The sequence below is a fragment of the Cheilinus undulatus genome, linkage group 8 (genome assembly GCF_018320785.1).
Source record: "Cheilinus undulatus linkage group 8, ASM1832078v1, whole genome shotgun sequence".
Classification (NCBI taxonomy): domain Eukaryota; kingdom Metazoa; phylum Chordata; class Actinopteri; order Labriformes; family Labridae; genus Cheilinus; species Cheilinus undulatus.
In genome coordinates, this window is record NC_054872.1 from 25,438,276 (window position 1) to 25,453,846 (window position 15,571).

Consider the following 15,571-nt stretch of genomic DNA (forward strand, 5'->3'; position numbering starts at 1 on the left):
GCCTTTGAACGCATTAAACGCTATAAACAGCATGCTATACATAGTCTGTCAGTATCTCATACTGTCAGCCTATTCACAAAGGCCACACGCACAAGCCTACCATATTCCACCAGTCACCTCTAATCTAGTTTAGGGTTTATTTATGTATGTACGCATTTATCTATTCTTTTTCCAGCAGTTCTAAATGCCTTAAAAGTTAACAATGAGGTTCTTTCAATTTCACACAAAATAAAAATTGGATTTTGCTGCACAAGATGTTCAAGTAAAGTATTTGACATCACATCAACAACTCAAACAATCTACAAGTGCTTTATATCAATGCACTCTGAAAAGAACCTATGATATAATGAAAATGATTTATTTTTAAATAAGAAACATGAATAGCTTAAATATCAATTATACTAGTGATATTAAACGAATGAGACCAAATTTACAGGTTAGTGTTCGCTATTTGGTATCCTGACCTAACACCGAATATTGATGGAATATCGCCCTCTAGTGACGTACCCTTAAATTACAAGTAGGCTTTAAAGAAGCTAGTGTACATCAAAATTTAATGTATGTATTTAATTCTAATTCGTAACTGAGATCCAAAAGGCCATATCTTTACTTTTACTCGATAATAATATTTATATTTATATTGACATTGTAAATATGAAAGCATTTCTGACATGAGATGGTAAATTTTGCTCTTGCTTAAAACAATTCAGAGCAGTAAGGCAGTATTTAGTTTGATTTTCAGGAATCTTTGATCTTGAACTCAGTGCTATCATTTCAAGAAAATGGTTCTGAATGGATTAATCAGGGGTAAAAGGGGTATTTTTTTTTCTTCATAGTTGGAAGCACTTAAAGAATAATAGCTATAACAGCTGATGATGTGGAACAGTAATTTCCTCTGTATGTTGAAAACACAACATAAAACACTGGTGGGGATAGCATCATGGAAGAGTGCCAAAAGGTTTCAACAAGAAAACTATGTGTCTGCCTGTTTTTGGTGCACCCAGTGACTCAGTGATTATGTCACAGACGCATTCAGTACATTGAGCTTCATTGTTCACAGAGAAGCAGTTCAGTGCTAGATGTGCTGCATTAATCATTCGTAGACGGATATGTATCATCTACTGTCAAGTCAGATCACACCATGAGAAGTTATCTAATATCTACAACACAGGCATTATAGAAGAAAATATCATTAAAGAAATGAAACACAATGTTAATGTAAATGAAGAAACAAGAAGCAGTTTGGTTATGTGGGTGAGGGATGTGGCTGGGGTCTTGTGAAAGAATGTGGGTTATGCTTATCAGGCAACTTTCCAGAGTTGTCTCACATTTCAAGGCGCTGGATAGAAAGAGAAGGGTGAGGGAAAAGGTTGGGGCTTCCGTGTTGATGATTTTAGGTGCAGGTTGGGCACCTTTGCTGGGGGGTAATCCGACTGGATATGTCTCTAAGCCCCCCAAAGGCCACAGTAAACTCAGTGGGAATGCTTTGAGTTCCCACATACTAATTTAAGAATAGAAGAGAAGAAACATTGGCCAAAGGAGTAAATATATGAATGGAGAAAACAGATGCATACCTCCAGCCCTCTTTAGGAGTGCTCCCTGACCCTGTGTTTACACCCTCCTTGTTTACAAGACCCTTTGGTGTGTGGGGGAAAGGAAAAGAGGGGAAGATATAAATGTAGTAGTCTTCTGGACATCCTGTGCTTTCACTGGAACTTTTATCAAGCTTTGTATGTTTTTCTTTCTTTTTATATATATAGTTTAATAATCATTTACTATTATTTAGCTAAAAAATATTTTAGTTCTTTAATAGACAAACATGTCTCACCAAAAAACATTAAAATGTCACAGAAATTAAATTAACAAAAAATATCACAGATGTCAAATTATTCAGGCATTTTTAAGCTTTACATTTAGAAGTCACAGTCTTTAATGCACTGTAAGAATGAGATTAGCACTTTTTAAAAAAAAAATCAAAACTACCTAATACTGCTGCAAAGACTTTAATTAAGAAATTATTATAGCTGCTTATGTTTGTAAAGCTTGAAGTGCTGCAGGATCTACCTCTTCAGTTACTGTAGCAAAATTAAAGACATCTTAAAAGCATAAATAAGACATTAAAACGCTTCCAAGTGTTATTAGTGCTTTGTGCCAGCGTGCAATGTCACCCAGTGATAAATAGTCATAAAACCATCTGGCTGTTAATGTCTATACATATTTTTGAAAACTGTTAAACTCGTAACATTCTTAATCAGCTCTTGCTGAGAAATACCACGGTCCTTAGTGTCCTGTCCGGTGATGAGGCAGCCACTGTGATATGCATGCAGGATCACCCTTCAGGCTCTCTGATGTCAGGCTGTGCTCCTGTCTGTCCAGCCGTCAGGATGAAGGATAGCAAACAGCTGGACAGTTGGAGTCCTGGGATGAAAGTGGTGTCACTGAGTGGGTCATTCCCAGCTGCTACAGGACAGATGTGAGATTTGAGGAAAGAGAGAGAATTTCAGCGGGCCAGTTCCCACCACTGATACTGAGGTGTTGATGTAGAGCCAGCGATGACTTATGTAATTATTTTAAAGGTCCATCTTGAATGAGTTCTGAAATAAATCAAAAATAATTCATGGTGAATGAGGCCAAATAGAATGATGATGTATATAAATTCTAACACATTGTGGCACTCGTTGAACAGTGATGCAAGAAATCAGCGACCAGGTTACTATTGAAAGACGTGCACATTGTTCTTCTGAAAAAGAGGTGGACATTTATCCTCTTTCCCAAGCAGTCAGCTAAGAGGAGGTAGTGAAAAATGCTTTGAAGTGACAAATAAAAATGTGAGACTGTGGACAGCTGTAGATTTATGACGATGACAAATCTGCATATAATCTGTGCTAATCACACAAGCCTTGCTCCTGGTTGAGATAAAAGCTTCTTCTCTTCTACCTAAATTCCTACTGCTAAGTATTGTAGTGAGAAGTGCCCAAATGGTTGGTTCACAGCTTAATTTTCCCTCTTAGGTCTAAGGTCAGAGACTTAGAGCAATCACATGCAGTTTTACTTTATCATTTATCTATTTGCATGTATAACTGACTGCTAAGGCCTGAAAATCTAAGCAATTCTTATCAGCAAATCACAGAATATTTATGCTGTTCAGGAGAAGCTGATGTGCCTGAACCAAGCTCCACCTCTGTGAATGTTCCAGCTAAGAATAAGCATATGTATGATCACTAGATGGTGCTGTTTGCATTTTAAATATCTTTGCGCACTTGTAGAGCTACAGGTACTATTTTTAGGAGGTGAAGAACTGCAAACTGGAGTCTGTGGATGCAGCTGTTGTTGCACAGACATTTTGGAATTTAATGTTATGCAATAACAAGCAAATAATAACCTCTTTACAAGCATAAAGCTATTTTTGTATCCAATACTTCCATTATCAAATCCTTGAACTGTATTAATCATGTAACTATGTTGGGGAACTTTAAATTACAGCAGTTTGAAATAGGCCAAAAAAGAAGTCAAGCACTGTAGCGCAATAAGGGATGAATATGTACACTAAGGCCATTTTATCATCTATTGTTTATGGGGCTTAACCCTGAAATTGAATACATAAGTGAAAATAACACTGCTGTGCCATCCTCTTCCCTTTGGGCACCTGCATCCTGGTACCAAAGCCTGGATAAAACTTTGAGGTTTTGTAAAGATTTCTGAAAAGTAAGTGCAGCCACCAAATCTGACTGTTTTTTGTTGCAAAGAATGGATGACTGTATTGATCAGGTAGGCTCTGTGCTTCCCAGGTACCATGGTTGCTGAGAATAAGTGGAATGCACACAAATTCTACAAGGGGGTGGGGAGATTTGGGTGGGGATTCCAAGAATGAAGGTCGTATTCATTTTGTTGTTTTCATAAAATCAGTTTTTGCATATATTTTTTAGAGTTAGATTCAATTCATGTTGTTTTAGGTTAAATTTCTGTTGTTTAAATTTGAGAGTAATTTGGGTTATTTTGGTGGCTAAGTGCCGGTGTCCTAACCTGACACGCCAGATGGATGTGTTTCATACATCCAGCTGGTAAACCTTCCATAGACGGCATTTGGGAAAGGGCAGAGCCTTTGAAAAAAAATCGTTGGGTGATTGGATGAACGTCCTGTCTGTCACGTCTTTATGGGCCAATCAGAGCAACAAAACATGGGACGTTGTAGCCCCAAACCGAGGTATGCCTCTGCCGAGGAGGAAAAGCATAACGCGAACCATGGCGACTGTAGACATGTCAGTACAGTCTACAGTACTTTTGTTGTTTTTGAAAAGAAAACAACTCAGTGTTGTTCTTTGTTCTTCTTTTAATGAAGAAATGTTGTCAAGTTCTGATAAAACTTACGCTTTAGAGGCATCCAGGCTAATGTCTTCCTCCATAATTGTGCCTCTTGTTGCTGCTTGTTTACGTCACAACTCTGCTGCACCTGAAAGTACTGCCTCTCGTCACTGATTCGTCCTGTCACTTTCTAACCTGGCCCAAACGGTTCAGATGGGAGTTTTGCAAGATGGATTTGCCAGTAAGAAACATGGAAACGGGCGTATCCATCTACTTTGCAAGGTTAGGAGAACCTGCAATACCTTTTGAAACATGGCTAAAGATGTTTGAAAATACCTGCTTGAAATTGACATGGCTGGAGCTAAGTGGTCTGATGCCCGTAAGCATGCTGTTCTGCTGCAGAGCATAGGAACTGAGGCCCAGTGGATTTTCTACACTTTAACAGACACAGGAAGTACTTATGACCATGCTGTGGCTGCTCTTTGAGCACATTTTATGCTGAAGGTAAACATCATTTCTTGGAGACGTAAGTTTTGTTATTGAGCACAGAGACATGATGAAAGTTTTGCACAGCCCGTTTCCGCACTATGTGAACTGCTCTTATCATGTTACTTTGGAGCATGGAAGTTCTGCGGGAATGTGGGGTACTGGGGCCATTGTGGCGAGCCATCAGGTCCCTGTATAATGAAAGTCTGCCAGGGCTGTCCCTTGTCTCTGATATGGTTTGTGATTTTCCTGGACAGGATCTAAGGGCGCAGTCAGGGGGAGGAGGGTTTCTAGTTTGGGGAGCTCAGAGTTTCATCACTGCTGTTTGCAGATGATGTGGTTCTGCTGGCTTCTTCACCTGGGGACCTCCAGCAGGCTCTGGAGCAGTTTGCGTCTGAGTGTGAAGCAGTTGGTATGAGTATAAGCACCTCCAAGTCTGGGGCCACGGTCCTCTTCCAGGAAACAGCTGGTTTCCCCGACAAGGGTCTAGCTGCAGCCGCAGCCGCTACAAACCACGCCCCGTACAAAACACGCCTACCCCAATGAGCTACCCCTAAACCTAACCATGGGAAACTAAAATGCTAAAGCTAAGCTAATAGCACAAGTGGGCGTATTTTGTAGCTGGCGTGTTTTGTAGGGGGCATGGTTTTTACCATACCCACAGAAGTGGGCGTATTTTGTAGGGGGCGTGGTTTGTATGGTGGCCAAAGCTGCAGTTGGGTATTATTGGTATCCCTCTCCAGGTGGGAAGTGAGTCTTTGCCCCAACGGAAGGAGTTCAAGTATCTCTGGGTCTTGTTCACGAGTGAGTTTAGAATGGACTATGAGATTAACAGGCGGATTGGTGCAGCATCAGCAGTTTTGCAGGTGCTGTACCGTTGTGGTAAAGAGGGAGCTGAGCCGAAACGCAAAGCTTTTGATTTACCCGTCGATCTATGTCCCAACCTTCACCTATGGTCATGAGCTCAAGGTAATGACCGAAAGAATGAGATTGTGGATACAAGCAGTCAAAATGAGATTCCTCAGGAGGGTAGCCAGGCTCAGTCTTAGAGATAGGGTGAGGAGCTCGGACATCCAGAAGGATCTCGAAGTAGAACCACTCCTCCTTCATGTTGAAAGGAACCAGTTGAGGTGGTTCAGGCCTCTTGGGCGCCTTCCTATGGAGGTCTTCCAGGCACGTCCTACTGGGAGGAGACCCAAAGGCAGACCCAGAACTCGCTGAAGGGATTATATAATCCATGGTAGCGCCCAGCGTGAGAGAGAGGGACGTCTGGGTTGACTTGCTTCCCCTGCTGCCACCGCGACCTGACCCTGGATAAGCTGAAGAGATGATGGATGGATTGATGGGTTTTCTATGGCAGCCTTTATTGGGGGTATTTTTCTTTTTTTTTTTTTACCCTTATAGGGACAGAGGAGTAGCACTTTTTATACAATCTGATACTGCACAAAAAATAAGCATGGAGCAAAATCAATGTTTCCTCCAATCTTTGACACTCCCAGGCTCTGATAATTCCACCCAAAAAAATCTATTATACATGTATGGGATGGAGAATAATTCACTATTTGTGTTTTTTGTTTTAAATTCAAATCAAGTTCTAATCACAAAAACGAACATTTAAGGGGTTAAAATTTGAAAGAGAATGAATATTTGTTATGTATGGTGAGGACTGAAGTTACTAGCAGTATTTATTCAAAACAATTGGAATGCTATTATTTCTATGGCAGTCTTTATTGAGGGGTACTTTTACCCTTAGGGACAAGTGTCGTACTTTTTCTACAATCTGACATTGCTTGTATGACATGAATAGTAATTTACTTTTTGTGATTTTTGTTCTTAAATTATGAAGCATTTTTATAAAGAGGCACAGTGTCTTAGGGTATTTGTAATACACACATTTTGACTTTAATCTCATCATTTCGACTTTACTCATAGTGCCTGGCATAGTTTCTTACCTTCACCTGTGTCCCTAATCAACTGAAGAGCATCAAGGCGAATGAATAAAACAAATGTTTGAGACGCACCTTTTCATTTTTTAATTAGTGAGAAAAAAAGTCAGAATTCTTCGAAGAAAGTCAGAATTCTGACGTTAATCTCAGAATTCTGACATTTTTCACAAAAGTGAAAACAACAAAAAAATGTGTCTAAAAATGTTGTTTTCAGTGGCCCAATGCTCTTCCGTACAAATCCTCTATCTTATGGAGGACAATGGAGTGTTTCGTCTGCCACTACGTTGAATAGGAGGTTTTATAGTCCCCGGTTCGACCAGACTATAAAAAGCTTGTTCGTCATATTGCTTTATGTAATCTCAGGCAGCTGCACGCATAGCCAACTCTCAACTTTGTGCTTGAGGCAGGCTTTTCCCGCTGTTACATGGTTTAATTTCCGTGTTAAAGTGAAAAGGTGAGAAAGAAGCAGCCTACTATGTAGATGAACCACCGTGTGTTACTAAGGTTTATTTTCTGGTGAAAGTAGACGGCGTTAGCATGAAATAATTTAGTGAAGGCACTCTTGGTATGTAAGTAAACATAGACTAAGATGGAGAAAATGTGTAAAGAGTAAAATAATATTTTTTCTAATGTGAGAGAGAAATCACAGAAGAATGAGTTTTATGTTCTAAACTTTAAAAAAATAGCATAAACTTGCTAACAGCACAGTTATAGTCCAGTTAATGGTGGGTGTTAATGGCGCATTGAGGCCGTCATGGCTTTTCCATCTCTTGTAGACAGTCACCCACACACGGAAAGGTTTTTTGCTCAGTTTTAGACGGACTTCATCATCATTGCTTTCGCAGACTGTTTGTCACTAGATGTGGGATATATTTTGTGTATTTTTGTCTATAAATAGACTCGTCTACGGATGTATGAGCTCACCAAACGTGGTTCAAGTGTGAAAGTCCTGACTGAAAAACTCGTCAGTGATGTTTCATCCTTGTCACAGATTACTCGTGACTTGGTTTGGCTTGTAGTTTAATTAATATGCAGTGCATTCATAAAATAGTCAGACCCCCCCTTCATTTTTATTAATTTTTGTTAATACTTTGGAAAGGCATGCACCCCTCTAGAGAAAGTCTCACAGTTGACAAAGCATATTAGAGCAAAAACCAAGGCACATGTTCAAAGTAACTGCCTGCAGAGCTCAGAGACAAGGCACAGATCAGGCGAAGGCAACAAAAGGTAGGTGATGTGCTCTCTGGAACACTACAAGTCCCAGAGAGCACAGTGGCCTCCATGGAAGAGGGTGGTCACCCGGCCAAACTGAGCCATTGGTGGAGGCGGCATTAGTAAAAGAGTAAACCCAGAAGTCGATCCAGAGATCAGTGTGATGATGGGACTAAGTTCCAGAAGGATAACCCACGCGCGCGCGGGGCTCCAAATGGGTCACGGAGGGGGCTGTTTCTGGTGTCTGGGCAATATTGATCTGGCAAGATAATTTTCACCTTGACGAGACATCTCGTGACGTTTTGATATCTCGTCACACCCCGAAATACCGCACAATGCAATATTAATAAAATCACAAAGTACAGGTCATATAATTTTTTTTTCATCAATTAAAATACGATTTTATAAAATAAAATGGACCAAAATATTCGGAAGGTATTGTACTGAATTCAGATATACTCCCTTAAGTGTTATCTTCGTAAGTGTTATGTAATCTTAAGTCATAAATAAATACAGTATGCAAGCACTGTTTGGATGTAGGTGGCCAAGATGGAGCTATTTTTATCTGATTTATACATTGGCAGTATTGTATATCACATTATGACTTATTGAATAGATTTTGAAAATATCAATGTGAATTGTGGAGTTAAAAGCACATAATTCTCCCAGTAGTGTTGTAGATCATCAGGCTGAAGTACCTTAAAGATAAAGGTGTAAAATGTAGCTGTCCTTGCATTGGATGCATCTATTTTCCATCCATGGCTAACTTAAACTTTCTAAATCTCATTTTTAGTTTGGGCCTTTTTGCCTTTTTAGAGGAATAGGGCAGTGGATAGAGCCACAAACAGGGTTGAAAGAAAATGTGATGACAGAGCCACAGGCCAGACTTGAAACTGGGCTGGCCACCAACAGAATAGTCTGGCTGTAATTGTTCATCTCTGACGGCCACTCTTACAGACGTTCATCTGAGGCACCGTATATATGTCAGAACAGGACTAATTTGCTGGGACAACGTATTTCCAGTTTTAGATACAACGATTCAACTTTATTCATAAGTTTAGCAGTTACATTAATGAAATAACCACACAGCAAACATTACAGACTAAGCAACGTTTCCTAAATAAAACAGAAAAAAAAGTCAGGGGTCTAATCCAAGATTAGCTTATGTATTCATTTCAAAAGTATTCATACAAATGGTGGCTCACTTTAGCGTCATTAGCTTTAGCAAATGTTGCTAAAGCTAACTTAGCTGTGTAGATAACACAGATAAGTAGCTTATGTAGCTGTGTAACTATTATTATCTACGTAGCTAAAAGAGCTATGTAAGCTACACTTGCTACGTTAGAATGTTTTTCACAAGCTTTTTTTTTTTTTTTTCCCCTGTAAGCAGACTCTTTACTTGGCTTTTTAAAACATTTTCTAATCAGATTTTAAGGTCAGATTTTTAACTTTAACTTTTGGTATTCTAGCCGTTATCTTAACCCTTACCCTAACTCTAAACGGTAGTTTAATCCAATTTTATTTCCAAAGTTGTCTCTTATTTCAGTTCTGAGATATACAGGGTCTTAGATGATTAGTTTGTGAGACTGGCCGTGGATATCTATGTGGTCTGCAACCAGACCCCTCTCACTACCCACATTGGGCATGATCTAACCACTAGGCTATCTTCATCCATTACATCTTATCGTTAATGAATTTTTTCTTATTTTTTCAGTAAAAATCATATAGCATGCACATCTTTCAAGATAAGATACCTTGTTATTTGCAGCATTGCATATTAAAATTTTGCTATTTACAAATAGCTTTAATCTAAACTTAGTCTGTATGCTCCCATTGTGATATACTGCAACATGTGGATATTACTAGACATTGTGCAGTGAACTATTATGTACATGATTAATACATATTTGAGTCTAATGCTAATATTGTGTGTATTTTCTGTTTGCAGATAAGGAAAAACCAAAACTGCAAACACCAGCAGATGAAGTCATGGATCAGCCTGGGTAGTATCGAAAGCAAGTAGCATATTTAAGTCTCAAATGCCTTTTTCTATTAGAGTATTTAAATGGAAGTTAATTTAACAGTGTGACTGTTGAAATGAGAGTTGGATTAAAGCTCACCACCATGCAACGCCAACAAAAACTTTTTGTGTTGTTTTTGAAACAGCTCTTGAATGATGGCGTTGGTGACCAGTGCTCTTTCCACAGGTGCAGTTAAGATGACATCATCTCACTCTCATCTGAAAAGGGTAATAAAAAAGCACAACAACCTCAGACCCTCAAGTGTACACACATGACAATTTCACTTAGACAGCCACACAAGAAAAACACTGCTCATGCTTGACATAAAAGCCTTTCACAGCCACTTCAAATGACCCTCTGCTGCCTTTCCATCTCAGAAAATTAATATTTTTACATTCGACTTGTTCTTGGCAGGTTAATCCTCACAGATGTCTGCACTGCTCAGATGGCTTGAGGGGGCAGGTACCATCTGAGCTGTGTCAGGGAGAGAAAGTCATTTTAGCAGCACCTTACACTAAACCTAACACATAATTTCATAGTACCAATGAATGTGTTAATGAGACAAAATGTTTTTGATCGAACAAATCTTGGCAGGCATCTGCGAATTATTCACAAACCTGATAAGTTGGCATGTTGGGCTCTGTGATTGGCAAGCAGCGCTCACAATAACAGCATGTTGTATGGTATACCTGCTGGATAAAGCATTTTAACTATAGTGAAATAATGTTTTTGTAGAATTGGCAACCTTAAGTCGAAAATATTTGAAAGACACCTCTGAAATAATCACTGAGGTGCCCACTGAGATGACATAAGAAGTGAGAGAGAGCCTGTTTATCAAAGCGAAAAGAATACAATGCCTTTTCCCTTTTTTCACAACTAAAGCGTTGAGAGTGATGAATTGCACTTTGTCACTGTGGATTCATTTCCTGTGTTTGTGTGCCATACTTGACTGACCGTGACAGTGTGAAGGCAGCCTTCATGTCACGCAGCAGAAATTGCAGTTTCAATAGAGAAAAAGGAAGCGCTGGTGTTTTGTGCTGGGTGACACACAGAATGACATGAAAAAATGATTGAGCCAATCCTCTGCCTCGGATGGGCAGAAATGAATTGTTGAAAAGACACAGCTGAGTACAGTATGTATGCTCTGTGTGTGTGAGCTCTGATTTCTGTGGCAAGACGTGCTTGTGTAAGAATATGTTGTACATATAAAAATATATGACAGTTATACAGTAGAATAACTATAGGGTTATTTACTGTACTTTGTGAATGAGCCAACCCTTAGGTTGTCAGTATGCAGTTGTATTTGAATGAGCATCTTTTTTTTTTCTTTCTTTTTTTTTTTTTTTTTACAGATAGACGGGCAACTTAAAATACTGACTTTTGATAGTTAAGTTGATGTGATGCTTTCGTCGGTAGAACATATATACATATATATATATATATATATATACAGTGCTTAACAAATTTATTAGACCATCACCCAAAGTAAGGTTTATGCCACAGCTGCCCTAAATTAACAGTATTGGTAATTACCAAAATCATTTTTTGTTTCTGCAATGGTTAATACACCAATATGTAGAAGCTCTTTAACCAAAATGATATTTTTTATGCTAAAATATAATTATTGTTGTTATCCATGAATTTTCAAATTTACTGATTTACAAAAAAAATGAAAAAAAGTAAAGCACATTATTATTTCTTCATCAATATGTCAAATTATTAACCTGGCAAAGCAGATGGATACGCCCATTTCCTTGTTTTTCACTGGCGAATCTATCTTGCAAAGCTCCCATCTGAACCGTTTGGGCCAGGTTAGAAAGTGACAGAACAAATCAGCGACGAGGGGCAGTACTTTCAGGCACAGCAGAGTCATGACATAAACAAGCAGCAGCAAGAACTGGTGCAGTTATGGAGGAAGAGATTAGCGTGGATGCTGCTAAAGTGCCAGTTTTATCAGAACTTGACGACATTTCTTCGTTAAAAGAAGTTCAGAAAACAGCAGTGAGTTGTTTTCTTTTCAAAACAACAAAGTCGAGAACTTACATGTCTATAGTTGCCATGTTTCGCGTTATTCCTCAGTAGCTGCGCACGTGCAGCTTGCTAGCAGCTACGTCACGTGCTTTGTTGCTCTGATTAGCCTGTAGAGATGTGACAGATAGAACACTCACCCAATCACCCTCCAAGGATTTTTCAAAGCCTCTGCCTTTTCTCAAACATTTCCTATTAAAGCTTTCCCAGATGGATGTGAGAAACACATCCATCTGGCATGTCAGGTTATCAAATTATAGTTATTTACTTGCATTCCTTAAAAGAAAAATTAGTTTCAGTGGTTGAATGTTGTGCTTGATTAACTTCTGACTTCTCAGAGAAGCCCAGTGAGCCGGCTCAAATTTGGGTATAAAAAGGTGAATTCAGTTTGAAATTCCTCCTTCCTGTTCAAAATGGTAAAACGTGGAGAGCTCACTGAAAATGAAAGAGTCAGCATGATGCAGCTGTGGCATAAACCTTACTTTGGGTGGTGGTCTAACAAATTTGTTAAGCACTGTATATACAGTTGCAAGAAAAAGTATGTGAACCCTCTGGGATTTCTTGGATTTCTGCATAAATTGGTCATAAAATGTGTTCTGATCTTCATCTAACTCACAACAATAGACAAACAAAGTCTGCTTAAACTAATACAGCACAAAAAATGATACGTTTTCATGTTTTTATTGAACAAACTATGTAAACATTCACAGTGCAGGGTGGAAAAACTATGTGAACCTTCGGATTTAATTACTGGTTGACCCTCCTTTGGCAGCAATAACCTCAACCAAACGTTTCCTGTAGTTGCAGATCAGACCTGCACAATGGTCAGGAGGAATTTCGGACCATTCCTCTTTACAAAACTGTTTCAGTGCAGCTATATTCTTGGGATGTCTGGTGTGAATCGCTCTCTTGAGGTCATGACACAGCATCTCAATCGGGCTGAGATCAGGACTCTGACTGGGCCACTCCAGAAGTCGTATTTTCTTCTGTTGAAGCCATTCTGTTGTTGATTTACTTATTATGCTTTGGGTCGTTGTCCTGTTGCATCATCCATCCTCTGTTGACCTTCAGTTGGCGGACAGATGGTCTTAAGTTTTCCTGCAAAATGTCTTGATAAACTTGGGAATTCATTTTTCCGTCAATGACAGCAATCCGTCCAGGCCCTGAGGCAGCAAAGCAGCCCCAAACCATGATGGCCCCTCCACCATATTTCACAGTTGGAATGAGGTTTTGATGTTGGTGTGCTGTACCTTTTTTTCTCCAAACATAGCGTTGTGTGTTCCTTGCAAACAACTCAATTTTGGTTTCATCTGTCCACAGAATATTTTGCCAGTAGTGCTGTGGAACATCCAGGTGCTTTTTTGCAAACTTCAAACATGCAGCAATTATTTTTTTTAGACAGCAGTGGCTTCCTCCGTGGTGTCCTCCCATGAACTCCATTCTTGTTTAACGTTTTACTAATTGTAGATTTGTCATCACAAATGTTGGCATGTGCCAGAGATTTCTGTAAGTCTTTAGCTGACACTCTAGGATTCTTCTTCACCTCATTGAGCATTCTGCACTGTGCTCTTGCAGTCATCTTTACAGGATGACCACGCCTAGGGAGAGCAGCAACAGTGCTGAACTTTCTCCATTTGTAGACAGCCTGTCTTACCGTGGACACATGAACATCAAGGCTTTTAGAGATACTTTTGTAACCCTTTCCAGCTTCATCCAAGTCAACAATTCTTGATCGTAGGTCTCCTGAGAGCTCTTTTGTGCCAGGCATGGTTCACATCAGGCAATGCTTCTTTAGAACCGCAAACTCAAAACTGGTGTGCGATTTTTATAGGGCAGGGCAGCTTTAACCAACACATCCAATCTAATCACATTGATTGGACTCCAGGTTGGCTGACTCCTGGCTCCAAATAGCTCTTGGAGAAGTCATTAGCCTAGGGGTTCACATACTTTTTCCACCCTGCACTGTGAATGTTTACATGGTTTGTTCAATAAAAACATGACAACATATAATTTTTTGTGCTGTATTAGTTTAAGCAGACTGTGTTTGTCTATTAGATGAAGATCGGAACACATTTTATGACCAATTTATGCAGAAATCTAAGAAATCCCAAAGGGTTCACATACTTTTTCTTGCAGCTGTATATATATATATATATATGCTAGCTTTTGCAGTGTTAAGATGATTCACATACTCTAGTAAGGGTGCAATTTGTGTGGTTTGGATAAAGAAGACTTAAAAACAGTGTTGGCATCAGTATCCAGTAACCAGCGCCAGTCTGCATAATGTGAGCTTCAGCTGGATTTCACACTTGGTAATAAGCTCTTGGTCTATCCATCATTTTCCCAGAAAAATGACAGCTGAATAATAATTATATAATTTCACCAGCAGTTACAATTACAGAGATAACAACAATGAACATTTCTTTAAAAAGCTTCGATAGACTGAAAAACGTTTCTTTAACATTTACCACTTATGATATGTTTTTTTGCTTCATGTTTGCTGTGCCTGTTGACACCCTTAAACTATTTTTGTGCCGGCCAGAATCTATTATTGGCTCTGGCTCTAAGTGTTTTCTGTTCCATAACAAGATGAAACCCCAACATGGCATTAGGTTACCAGGCAACAGTGTACACTCCACTGCTTGGTTATAATTTTCTTTGTATTGTTATGATGTTTAATAGTTAGTGACTGCATGGCAGTCGGCCAAAATTAACCACTGTTAGCAGAACCGGTAGAGCCTGATGTATGTCGGGAGGTGGAGAGACATGCAGGCTATATTTGGCTGCTGTGTTCGCCTCAGAGAAACAAATCCTTAGTCTCTGGACTTAACATTTCTCTGAGACTGGAAAAAATGGCTTTAGGTCAGTGAGTTTTTTTGGGGGGTGGGGGGTGTAAATGCCCAGAAAAAGGAGCTGGTCTCTGTTTTGCAGTGGCTCATTGTGACATACTCTTCAAATATATTGACTGCAGAGTTTAAATGACAGGATAGTACCAGCAATTAAATGTCTTTCATACATTACAGGTCCTCTTACAGATGAACATTACTGTAAATCATGGATAGTACCTTCAAGAACTAGACAAATTGTCACAGTTTGTAAGGGGAATTGCATATTTAAATCTAAGGCAATAAATCACACTATTTAATCTGCTTTGGGAAAATTGTCTAATCTCTTAAACTCATATAGTCCTGGCTTTTATTGTTCATGTGTTTTTTAAACAAAATAGTCATTTATGAGTGAAACATTGCCTCAATGGTCAGTGAAAAACATAACTTGTTGGAAACATCAAGTAAAAAAAACCTTAATGATAGGATGGTTTGTTACTGAAGTAACATTTTTGTGAGGCCTAAATATAATCGTCTTTGGTGATACTAGAAATCAGGCATCTTAGGCCAGTTCATCAGCCTCACACACTGTTCCTCTTCATTAACACCCAAACACACAGCAGATGCTTATGTTCTCCGTAATGTAGGTAATGTACTGTAACTTTTTGGCATTGGATCAGTTTTTTTATTCATCTTCTCTGTGTATGTTGTATGTGTTTTGAGATTAAACAGCAGCATGTGGAGTGCAGCC